Source organism: Drosophila kikkawai, chromosome 2L (genome assembly GCF_030179895.1).
Source record: "Drosophila kikkawai strain 14028-0561.14 chromosome 2L, DkikHiC1v2, whole genome shotgun sequence".
Classification (NCBI taxonomy): domain Eukaryota; kingdom Metazoa; phylum Arthropoda; class Insecta; order Diptera; family Drosophilidae; genus Drosophila; species Drosophila kikkawai.
In genome coordinates, this window is record NC_091728.1 from 4,167,066 (window position 1) to 4,180,017 (window position 12,952).

Sequence of the window (12,952 nt, forward strand, 5' to 3'; positions counted from 1 at the left end):
ATATCTAAACGAAAACAGTGTGTTTGTGTGTAAATAAATACTAAAATCAAGGAAGGTAAATACACCTGTATTATTAACGTCATAGAGTTCATGGCAGGCTGGCTGACAAACAGACAGAAAGACAGACTGGCTGCCGGCTACTGATGACTGTTGACTGCAGTGACATTCAGTCAAAACAAATTCAGCTTTTCATTTATTTTTTTATATTTCCACTTTTTCGCATTATTTGTTTTCCTTTTTTTCCTCCTCTGCCAGCCTGCGGTGCGGGGCGTAGCCGGTGTCTGCGACAGATGGAGAACAACTGACGGAATGGCGAATATGTGGCCCCGTGCCTCCTCCAGGGGGATCCCCCGGCCATCAGTTTGCCGCGCGCAAAAGACAAAACACGCAAAAAGAAAACACAAAATAAACACAGAGAACGAGAAAATGAATATTGATACAGTTTGGGGAAGGTGCCCATCGTAATTGCAAGGCAGTTTGGATTACAAAAATAAGCAAATTAAATATAAACAATTTCAAAAAAAGATTCTGAATTGCATTTGCCACGTAAAAATCTACAGAACTTAAGGATATTGATATATCAATTAAAAATTAACTCAAAAATGTTGAGAAATATTCTATTGTCTTATATATTTGATTTGTTATTTATTTTTTGTATTACTTTTAGTTTTAATTCGATTACCTAGCCTTTATCTAAACTCTGTTTTATAATAATGTTACGTACTGTCTTCACGTGCCACCCATATATACATACATTGAAAGTTATTTGTCTCCCCTCTGACTTTATTTCTTTTTAGAGCAAGTTTTTGTATCAAAATTTCAGCAAGAGCTTTTCCCTCGGGACAAATTGCACATGAGTGATACTCAAACAGGACCCGATTTTCCCCAAAAATAAAAAATAAATTTGTGTATGTGTGTACATCACCACCACTTTGCCCTCTGGTAAAAACCCAAATTGAAGTGTTTGCATTTTTCGGCTGGAATATAAAAATTGTTTTGAGCTATTTTTGCATCTGTTATGTATTTGTAATTTGGTTTTTATTGATAGCCATCCCATCCCTTCAACCTCTGTCAAATTGTCGATTTGTTGATTTTCGTGTGGTTTGCTGTTGTATTTCTATGCTCTTGTAAAAGGTTGATATCATTTCATGAGTGGAAATTGATTGGTGAATCATTTGGCAATTTATTAGACATGCATGTGAAATCTGAGATTTAATGATATCAATAAAGAATTATCAAGGATAATTCCCGGAATATGGTTTAGTTTAGTATAGGAGAGACCGTATTCAGGATATTGACATAGTTATTTTGTTATTTATTCAATTTGTCAATGTTTTTTTTAAAGATTATTCCAATTGATTCGGTGGAAAGCTATTTGCCAAGATATCTAAATAAAATGTTTCTCAATTTATTTTAAAGTTTATTTTTTTAAGAATTTTTATTTAATATTCTAGTGTTTTTAAGCTAATATTTCCTTTAGTTATCTATCAAATAAATCAATATATTTCAAAAATAATCTTGTAAGTAAATTTTAGCTTTTAAACCTCTAAAATAATACTATTTCCTCGAAGCCCTATTTAAGATTTATCTGTTTTTTTTTTAATACAGAAACTAAAAAATCTAGGCGTTGGGATATTTTCTCAAATAGAGTCGCCAACACACACGCACTTTTGAAAAAGAACTCTAAGCTCTCAGCCGCCTGTCAGCACCGCTTGCCATTTTTTACGCAGCTCTTTTTTCCTTTACATTATTTTATGTTGTTTTGGGCTAGGCCTATTCATAGAGTGAGTCAGTCGGTCGCTGGAACAGTAGAACAGCAAGTGAGTTGGCGGCAGCAGCGACGTCTGGCGATGGCGATGGCGATGATGATGGTCGGGGTCTGCTCCATTACCATAAAAAATAAAATATGCACACAAACAAATGTACAAGTATATTCTCTCCGTGGCAGCAGCGAAGGCAGCGAAACTTATTTAGGTTGTTAGATGAACGACCGCAAGATGTCAGCAGAACCGAGCCCCCTTCGACTCTGCTCGACTGGCAGCCTGGCTCTCTGCCTGTTTTGACTGTTGCGTTTGTTAACCGAAAAGCGAAGGGGACACAATATATACACACATAAGTATAAACATACATATGTGTGTGTGTATAGTACAACATAATCATCAACGGGAGTCCTGTCACATAACAGTCAGTCGCCTCGTAAGAGCAAAGACTTCGGCAGCAGACCAGTTCTACATTTTGGCATTTATCTTTTTAGGTAAAGGAGGTCATTTAAAAGATGATTGTACTTCTTAAATTACATGATTATCTTACTTAATGGTAAAACCAATAAATAACACACAGTCAGAGAAATATGCTTAACCCCGATTAGTAATATAACCAACATTGCGGATGAGTAATATTTTCAGATTATAAATTCTAAACTTAACTTGGAAACTTCCTTGTCTTTGACTGTAATTCCAAATAACCAAGACGCTTTCCATGCTTAAGATAAAGCCATTGATTTTTATCACACGTTTAGTATGTGTACTATGGTGACCACAAATCAAGCGAATAAACAAACCACAATGTTTTCCTTGCATTTTTTCCCTTGGTTTTTTCCTGATGACTTGACATTTTCATCGGAGCCGCAGCTGGCGGCGGGTCGCCTTGCCATTCTCACAAATGTGGCGATGCTGTCCGACTCTGACCAACGACCCTATTAATCTCCGATCCATCCAGCCATCCAGTCAGCCCACTTCAACCCCCTCATGGCTCATGGCTAACCCCGTTCCGAAAAGAAAAAAAGCCCATACAAATGAAATGATTCATGAAACATTTGGCAAACGATTTAAAAAGACCAACAATTGTCGCTGCTTATGGTTATTGTTGTTATTGCTATTGTTATTGCTCATACATTGACACAGTATGGTTTTGTCGTAAATTAAAAGCAATTTACAAGCAAATAAAGGCAAAGAAGCCCAAGATATGTGTGTCAACAAAACGAATGAACGATAATTATTTCCGCAAATTTTTCGTGCAGGTGACAAATTAAAAGTCAAATTGTTGCTCTCCTTTTTCATTTTCTTCGCCGGTTTGTAGAGGGAATTTCTTCAACCTCAACAGGAAACATAATTTATTTATTTATTTTATTTATCAACCCAATGACAACCAGCAAACAGGGAAGGAAAGAACGAACAGCTCAGCATATGGTGCTCGTAACCTTTATCCCTGTTGCAGGACAGACAGAAATAAATTTACGTGGAGTATACTTATATGCACTTTTGTTTGAAAGCTTTAAGATGTTTGAAATTATATACCAAGACATTAAGTTGTCGAAGGCCACTGTGAGCTCTTTGAATACTTTTAATCATAATTATAATTACTAATTTTCTTAGATTTCTTCTGTATCCCATAGTCTACCTTAGAGGTGCTCAAAGTCCTGACTTGCAGGTCAGTAATTTCACTGCCACAATTTGTTTCACAATTTTTATACACAGAAATGCAATTTCAAGTAGTTAATGCAATATAATATCCTAAATTAAACCTTTACGCAACCTACTTCATACTTTGAACTTGATTAGGAGTGAAATCAAAAAGTAAACCAATATTTTAACGTTCAATTTACTGGAAATATGATAATTATGCAAAGCTTGAATGGATAGGTACTTGTATCTCCTCGTCAGAATTGCTGGCTTTTTTTTACATAAACCCCTGTTAATAGCCAAGCATTCTTCTTGCTGCTCATTATCCTTGGAAACATTACCCACACCGGCCCGAGAAACTCATTACAATTGCATGGGGGAAAGCGGAAAACTTTAAAGTAGCAGTAGTAATAGCAGCCAGCACCAGGAGCTGTGCTCTCTACCGGGAATCAACCCAATCTCATTCGGACCCATTGCGGGGATGCAAAGGGGCCAAAAATAAACGGCCTACATTTTCAGCCACCGTACCGCGGACATCTTCCGCCCACCGCTACGCTCTGCGCCATCGGTTAACCCATTTCGAGAAATACAAAAATATCTTTAGCGAAAAGTTCAATAAATGCTCCATTTCCATTTCGCCAGAGAGCCTCTCGTCGTGCGCTGTGTCTCTCAACTGAAATTACTACGCCCGTCAACCCAATTGCCTTTGGTGGGGTTAGTGGATGGATGGATAGATGGGAGCCCACTGTGGAGGCCGTGGACCAAGAGGATGTTGCGCGCTTTTCATTTTGTGTGCGCGTTTTTCCTTCTTTTTTTTCTCTCTCTCAGCACTCCCATTGCCCATCGACGAAGGCTAGGAGCGATTTCCTGCCAGCAGGAGGCTCAACAGTAAAACCGGAAAATTTCCTACTTCCTGGCTGGCTGACGAACTGGGGTAGGGAAAATGCACTAAGAATCAACAACAACTGCGAAACTAACACACAAAAATCAAAATGAAAGAGGAGATGGAAACTCAAATGAAACGCCTTTTTTTCTCCTCTTTGCCTATATATATATTTACATATAGTCTATATCTATTCGCAACTGTGTGTGCTATGCTTTTTTGCAAAGTTAAATTTTTGGTCCTGCAAAGAGGCAGGAGATGTCCCCATCCCTGGGTCCCCAGGAACCTCCTTCCAACTCTTCGGCTAACCCCGCCACTGCCACTCAACGCGCATAAAACTCTTGAAAATGCTTTTGCTCGTAAATTTTGAAGCAACTGGGATGGAGAAGGGCAGGGACTGGAGATGAGCAAGTGTATCCCTGCAGGCGGCCACTGGCTGACTCTGATGCTGCTGATGCTGATGCTGCTGCTGCTGCTGTTAGTTGTTGGTTGTTGCTTTTGCTACTGCAAAGTGGGAGGCGCTGGGGCGTGGCAGGACACTGCCGCAACAATTGTTGGCTTGCCGCCGCCATCGTCATGCAAATTTATTCTCAAATGCGGCCAGCAAAGAGCCATGTGTGCAAACATCCTGTGCTCCCCAACAGCAATATCTATGCTAGTTCCCTCTCTATCGCTTGGCAATAAAACAAATTTCGTGGAAAATATCTTTGCGCTTACATCTACTTAACAAGCAGGACCAAAAATACTATTGCTAAGCATTTAAGCATTTGTTTAACATATTAACTAAACTTAAACAGAACCTGCGGAAATAAATAACTTTTTGTATTATTATTCCAATAGGGTCTCCTTTTAGGAGTATATAACATCCACCAAAAGGTAAACTAAATACCTCAGAAGGTTAAACTTAAAAAGAAATCTGGTCAGACACATTTTTCACAATTTTTTAAACCCTCTTCTTCAGCTACGTTTTATTTTATTATTTTTTGTGATATAAATTGTTTTGCATTTTTTCTTGCACTCCTTTGTTTTTAGGGTTATAGCTCAACATCGAAAAGCTGATAAGATTATAGTTGAAATATGAGTTTTCCGCTCTTTCTCTCTCTATGCTTTTCCGCATCCGCTGCTGCATCTATTGCATCTTTCGGGTGCTATTGTTTTTTGTATGTGTGTGTATTTTTTTTATTTATTTTACTATTTGCGGTCACGTAGCTTCTGTGAATTCTGTGATAAAGCGAAAAAATTACCCTATTGCTGAAATTCACTATTGAAATTCGTATTACAAGGTCAGCAAAAGCAAGGATACATGTACAAAGCAAATATTCAAGTATTTATAAAAACGTATTTTAATGGAAAGGAAAAAGTGTATTTTAAAAACACGTATTATAAGTAGTATTTAGTTATATTAAGCATAACTAGTTTCTCTGCATTTGCTAACAGAAGGTCAACCATCAAAATGGTTAAATGGCCTTCTATTAAGTCAAGTCATTTGGAGAGTATTACGCTCACTCATTTCCTATTCAAGCAGTCAGTCAATCAATTCAATCCACACCCGCACACCCCCCTGAAAAGGCATCCAGTCAGTTAGTTAGTTAGTCAGTTAGTCATTGCCACAGGCCAAATCACAGGAGCCACCGTTGCTACTGCAGGCAAAAGCGAATAATCACGGCTCATATAATCATAATTATGAGCAGACGTGCCACGCCTCCGCTCTCAGCTGCCCCCGTGATGCCGCTCACTTTCTTCATCGCCACTACCGTCGTCATCATCATCATTGTCGTCGTCGTCGTCCTTTTTTGCCCGCAACTCGCGTTCAACACGGCGTATGAGCAATTTGCTCACACTCAAAGCGAAAATGCGAACGCATTTTCAAATGCCAAGCGAAGCATATGCTAAAGCTAAAGCCACCCACTTCCACGCCGCACACCCTTCAGCCCTCCTTAGTTACCGCAGACGATATGATGCCAGCGTGTTAGTTCAGTGCCTCATTATGAAATTATGCACAGATATTTTTTACAGTTTGTACGTTTGCGGAGGGATCAGCATTTAAGGGGAAAATAATGCATTTTTGTGTTTGTGGCTCTGGTTTCATCATTGTTTACTTCTCACCTTTCTCCATTCACAATTATATTTTTGCGGCATAAAAATATGCAAGTGGACAGTGTTCATTCCATAAGAAAACTGGTTCTCAAATACTTTATGAATTTTTATAATGGAGTGCCATTTTACAAAAGTACGAATATTTAATGTTTTTATATACATTCAAACATAGTAAATGCAAGGCTATTAAAATTTTCAAAAAAAAAAAAAAAAAAAAAAAAAAAAAAAAAAAAAAAAAAAAAAAAAAAAAAAAAAAAAAAAAAATCCAGTAAAAGGAACTTTGATACTAATCATTTATAGTAGAGTTATCCAACTCTAATAATAGTTGCAGAATGTTTTAGTTACAAGTGACAGGGTATATAATTTTCGGAAGTTACCCTCCTTTCACGTTCTTAACTTTCTAATTAACAGGTAAGCTAAGCTCTCCCTCAAAGCCCCCCGAAATGGAAATCACAGTTGAAGGGAAAACCCAAAGCAAAAGCTACACACATCGTCTTTAAAATTTACCTTAAGCGAATACCGTTTGCATAACGATCCAAATGAAAAGTAAAAAATCAACAAAGAAAGAAAATACGAGAAGTAAAACCCAAAAGAAAGAAAGAAATTGACAAAAAGATATATAACACACAACTGCAAAAACTATATAAACAAATCGACAGCGACGACGGAGAGTTTTGGCAATTTTTTTTTTTTTTTTTTCTGCTCTAGCCTTTGTTGAAAGAGATTGTGTAATTGCCAGTTCGCTTCATGTTTGTTCACCTACCCAATCCCTATCCCTCGAGTTTTTCTTTTGTGCTAATTCCTGGTCTAAGTAACCAAACCAAGCTACGTCCTCGGCAATTTGTAGCCGTAGTTTCCTTGAACGGATTTGGTGAGCAGACGGAAAACGAGTGGAGAAGGATATTTGGAGCCAGCCTACGACGACGACGACGACGACATTTGAACTGCGAACTGCGAGAGCACCGAAACTTTGATGTCAACCTGTTTCCAAAGTGACACCCAAAGCGAGACATCGTGAGCCTAAAAATAGATGTCGGATTGCCCCTACCAAGGAATACCTGGCTTACTCACAAAATATTTGCACGGGTAAAATTATTTTAAGTATATTTATAGATGCTAATCGTTCAACGTACTCTTAAAAATCCTTATATAATTTTTTATTCAATTTATTTTATAATTTTTCATATCGACATGACTACTTAGTAGAGATAGAAATAAGTTCTTAAAGGTTTTAAATATCTACTTCAATGCAATATACCCCTTTTATTGAACCGGTAATGGGTACAAAGACCAGAGAAGAAACCCCTGGATATGTCAACCGTCGACGGCATTCCCCAGTCTATCCGATTTCACCTTCAATTCGACTCGATTACTTTGGCAAATGTAAAGCCCACAAAAAAAAAAGGGGGGGAAAAACAAGAAATAAAATAAAAGTTCCTCTTAGCCCAAAACATTGCTTCTGCCCTGCTCTTTGGTCGCTTATCCTTTTCTGTTTTATTTTGCGGGCCTTCGCTTCGTTACGTGTTTTGTTGTAATTGACATTTCAATTGATTTAAGTTGACATTAAATGACACACATTAAATGCAGACCATGGAAGTGCAGCAGCAGCAGCAGGTAAGACAAGCCAAGTTCCTTGTAGGTCGTTGGTTTCGTGGGCTTCCCCAAAGTTTTGGAGGTTGGCCCGGGTTCAATTTCGGTTGGCAAAAACTTGCCGTTCCTTACTTGACAATTCCGTGAAATGATGCGAAAAGTTGTTGTATAACAGTATTTGTTTTTCGGTTAAAAGTGAATGTGTCACCTTCGAGAGTCCAAGGGGTTACTCTATTTCTAATAAGGTTAAAAAATTAGGTAACAAAAAGCTCATAAATAACAATAACAATAAATCATTATGGCATATTTTATCTGAGCATAAATTTTACTTGTTTCCCCGCACATTTTGTTTAAATGAATTACGACAAAAGTTATGTGCAGATAAATAGTTAAAGTAAATAAAATCAAATGAAACAACCACAAAAAAAAATGTTGTTCTGTGTAAATTAATTACAGCACATTACATTCACATTGTTGGCAATTAAGAATGCCACAACAATTGAAAATTCATTTTAAAAACAAAATATATTTACACAACTCATGAATTCCATTTCCATATTAAACTTAATTTGATACTATTTAAAGACTAAGTTGAAAAGTTACTTAAAGGGAATTACCTCCTTTTCAAGTGTATTTTCATGGCAAGGTAAATTGAATAAATGAAAACTAAAACTCATCATTAATCATGAATTGCTCTTGTGGTTGGCAGCGAAGCGAAAAAATTGGCACAAACGTTGAATACACACAAGTCATACGGTGAAAGAAAGATAGCCTCCCAACGGAGATACTGAAATATGAACACACCAACCAACAACATCATTGCGAAAGGGCCTTCCAAATAACCAATATCTATATAAATATGTATCTGGCAACCCATGTCAATTAAGAGAAAAAACCAAGAGAGAGAGAGAGTTCTCACCAAAAACATCATTAAGATGACTGCTTTGGAGGTGGTGGCCAGAATCGGATGGATGGACGGAGGGTTCAGATGGGTTGGCATGGCAATAACGCAAATGTCTGTGACACGTTTAGCCAATTTATATCAAGAGGGAAATGGGTCAGGGGCCCCAACAAAGTGTTAAGTTTTTCTTTTCTTTATAAGCTCTTAAACAAAAATTGTAAAGCAAAAGTTTATACAAATTAACCAAGCATATAAGAAAACCAAAAATAACTTAAAGAACAGATTTTCAAATTCCATTAACTATTTTTAACCTTCAGCTAAGCCCCAAACCGTGAGGCTATCCCCAAAGTGCACCATATTTTAGCTCGCTTTTCTACGTTTACCTTCTCAGTCGTAATCCATTAGTGCCTTTCCTCCAAACGAATTGTTTACTTAATTGCATCGCCAGCTATTTACATAAGCAACCCACCAGTCTACGCGAAACCGACTTTGAAAGTATTTCAGAGCCATCGAGTCGTCCTAGCCATTTTTGAGGGATAACCACACCCGCGTGTGCCTTACGCCCATTTCGAGGACGGGGAGAGACACAGCTCAAAGAAGGAGAAAAAACTACCAATTAAAAACTCATCAAATGCTCAACGAGACCAAGGGGGCGGCGGCTGTAGCGACTCTTCAAAGGAAAACTCCACCAAATGTTGGTCGTGGTGGAAATGGTGGCAACTGGTTGCAAGAGGATGTAGCCGGAGCTGGTGCAGGTGGAGCTAGAGCTGTAGATGGAAATGGTAAAGTAAGGGGCGTGGCAGGGAAAACATTTGGCAACCGAAGCTGCGACCTTATGCCCACAAATTCCCTCTGCCCTTTAAGCCTCCCGGAACTCCAACTGTCGTTGGTTGGGAATGAAGTTGAAGCTGTTGCTGCTTTGGTTTTGTTTTTGCTTTTGTTGCTTGCTAGCCGGCGGCAGTAACATTTCGTCTGTTTGTGTTTATTTGTTGTTGGCCAAGCCAAAGCTTGTTTTGTACATTTTGGAATCCTCCCTCTGCCTTTATTACCACATCGTCTCTCCGCTTTATGTCCCACTCGTGCTACCAATTGCCTCCTTGTTCTTGTTTCTGTTCGCTCTATTTGGCTCAAGTGTTTTCATCTTGTACATTTCTTTCCTGCTTTTTGGACGTTTTGTAATTATTTCTTTTTGCTTTTTTAACGGCCAAAAATAACGCTAAGGAAATATACCTTAAGCAAACAGTAAACTATAACTATAGCTTATAAATTAACAAGTGAAATCCCTACAGTTTACGAATATAGCTTCTCCTTTTGCCCACCTTATGGTCTTTGCTTACCGAAAGTACTTGTAAAAAAAAAAAACCTAAAAACCTATAAAAAAGACACTTTGTTTTCAAACTACATAGCACAAACGCACACGCTTTATCGCATTTATCTGGCAACCAGCTGCTTGTTGACCTCGTGCAGTATTTTGTTTTCTATGTGTGTCTCCTTGAGCTTAACTCAAGTATCTCTCAACTTGTCAGCTCCTTAAAAATTCCTACGCCCTTTAATCAAAAGACACAGCGCGGTGGAGGCGCTTCTTCATGCCTGCTTTCTTTCGAAGCAAATGGAAAACTCGGTAGCAAGAACTTCACACAACTTTCCGAGCAGCTGCTTGAAGTAACGCTCCAGCTCTCTCTCACCCCGCAAGCCCATTTCCACAGAAGGACGTAGGACGGAACGCATCGTCCAGTTTTGACTTTTCAACTTCTTTAACCACTTAGACTCATCAACTTGTTTTGCTGCTACTTTTTTTTTTTTTTTGCCAACAACACAGTCCTCCTCTTCAGCAGTTGCGTGGGTGTGATTGCTGGCATTTTCTTAGTTTGCTCTTCCTTTTTTTTTTTTATTTCTTGGTGGAAAAACTTCTTCTGCATGCCACTTTAATTTGTGCAAACTACCAACTACCTATAAGTGGGATACGGATGAAAAGGGCGGTGGGGCTAGAAGGTTTTACACACCACAATGCTGCAGTTATACCAGGTACGTAGATATTTAATTTAATTAGCAGCTTGTTTATATTTTAATACATTTGGTTTCAATATACTGATAAACATTCCGTGACTGAATAGCCTTTGATGAAGTGTTGTAATTTGACATAGTCTAAACTCGATTTATGTAGATTAAATCAAGATTATATTGGCTAAATTTGTAAATTATATAAATGAAATTAATAGCTTATAGTTATCATCTAAACTTTAATTTGCATTTACAATGTACTCAGGCATTGTACTCACACCTCCATCTCATCCCACGCTCCACAATTACTCACTACTCGTGTCAACAATATAGCCGCTGTGTACGCGACGTGTTGCACGTTCGTTATTTGCCATTGAGACTATACTGTGTTTATGCGAGGCCAAATTCATGTATTCATTATATGAACTTGAAAGATTGGACTGCAATACAATTCGAAACTCTTTTTTAATACAAATATCAACAAATTAAGCAAATTCTGGTAATAACAGATGGGTATCGAATCTAAGAGATTGTAATGGACAACAGAAAGAGGATAATTGCAAGGTGAAAGATGTCAAATGTAATTGAAATTGTGTTATTTTTTAATTTAATAACGTTAAGCAATGAATGCTAATATGGTTTTGCTGAAAGATTTGCATTTAAAAATCAATAAACTTTATTCTGAAATATAATTTTGAACATATGGGGATCTCGTGATTAAGATTTAATTTCAATTAATTATGTCTACTATGGATTCCTATTCTTTTTTCTCTAGTCTTACTGGTGATTCACTAGAAAAGGGTGCACTTTGTGTTCTCCCTTTTTTTCTATAGCTCCCCCCTAAAAATGGAAAACAGAGCCTGTCTGTTTGTCTGTCTGCCACCCCGGGTTTCCCGTACTGCTTACGGAACCTACTTCTCCGCGCCTGATTTTGTTTTTCCTTTTCTTTTTTTGACAAATGACCAAATGACGTCGACCCAATGTCTGTAGCGTGCTGTTGACACCGCTGACAATCTTGTCGTAAATAACAAAGGCAAGAGAGTCGAACGACCCGATATATATTAGTATATTTGTCCTAATATATACTATATATACATACCATCTTCCCATCTTCTTACGCCGCGGAGCCACAATTAACCAAGTATAGCAGGAGCAGCAAATAAGGTTCGATTCTGTTGTCTTGGCAAAATGAAAAATTATTGTTGGCATTTGCCTCAAGTTCTTTGAACCCTTGTGGTTCATCAAAGTCACATTGAACAACAAAATGTAGAACAAGGATAACAAGAATTAAATTACCGAAAGTAAAGAATATAATTAATGATTATTATGTATATATAAAATATTCTTTTTTTATAATTTCACTGCAAGACCAGCTTTTGCTTAACTTAAGTTATAAATAGCAACAAAAAGACACAGTTCTTGAATTCTCAAAAAACGAAATATGAAAATCCTTGACCTTATAATTTACACCGAAAACGACAAGTTCATAACAAAATGAACTCGATAAGTATTCTGTTTTCATTTTTTGTATTTATTATTATTTTTTATTTTCTTTTCTTTGCTTTTTGTATATTTTCCACAAAAGCCCAGTGAAAGGAGCGAGAGAGCAATAGCGAAAAGCAAAAAGTAGCATCAGCTAAATGAGCTTGATGCCAAGCAATAACAAATACAAAAACAACAATAGCAATATCAAAAGCAATAGCAACAAAAATGGCAAAAACAACAACAACTACAAAGAGCCCCCTCATCGTGTAATGAGAGAAATTTTGTTTGTTTTTGCGCTCTCTTTCGGCCTTTTTTCTCTGTTTTTCGTCTTGGTTTCGGGTAGAAGGCAATAACCTTGAGGCAGGTTTTTCACATAACGACGATGTCAACTCGAAGAGAAAGAGAAAGAGACGGAGACGGAGGCGGAGACAGACAGACAGACGCAGAGAGCGTCGCATCGCGCGGTGTGTAATAAAATAAGCTTCATAACAAGAAAGGAAGCTAACTTCGGCACGCCGAAGTTTGTATACCCTTGCAGATATTATTTCATTACATTTTACCTATACTTATTATGTTTACAGTTAGACAGTTACA

At 37.6% G+C, this 12,952-nt stretch overlaps 1 protein-coding gene and 1 long non-coding RNA gene across 11 annotated transcripts in view; one reads left to right on the forward strand and one right to left on the reverse strand.

The window, feature by feature from the left end:
* lilli (AF4/FMR2 family member lilliputian) overlaps positions 1–12,952 on the reverse strand; it is a 76,128-nt gene that overhangs the window by 37,914 nt on the left and 25,262 nt on the right. The gene's annotated exons all lie outside the window — the stretch shown is intronic.
* Positions 2,976–4,046, forward strand: LOC108075840 (uncharacterized). Of its 5 annotated transcripts, none has more exons than XR_011445544.1 (4): positions 2,976–3,070; positions 3,152–3,323; positions 3,375–3,641; positions 3,701–4,046. It is a non-coding gene; the product is annotated as an uncharacterized lncRNA (long non-coding RNA). The 5 variants fall into 5 exon arrangements; XR_011445545.1 differs by having other exon boundaries at positions 3,006–3,323; positions 3,375–3,429; positions 3,561–3,641; XR_011445546.1 differs by having other exon boundaries at positions 3,006–3,323; positions 3,395–3,429; positions 3,561–3,641.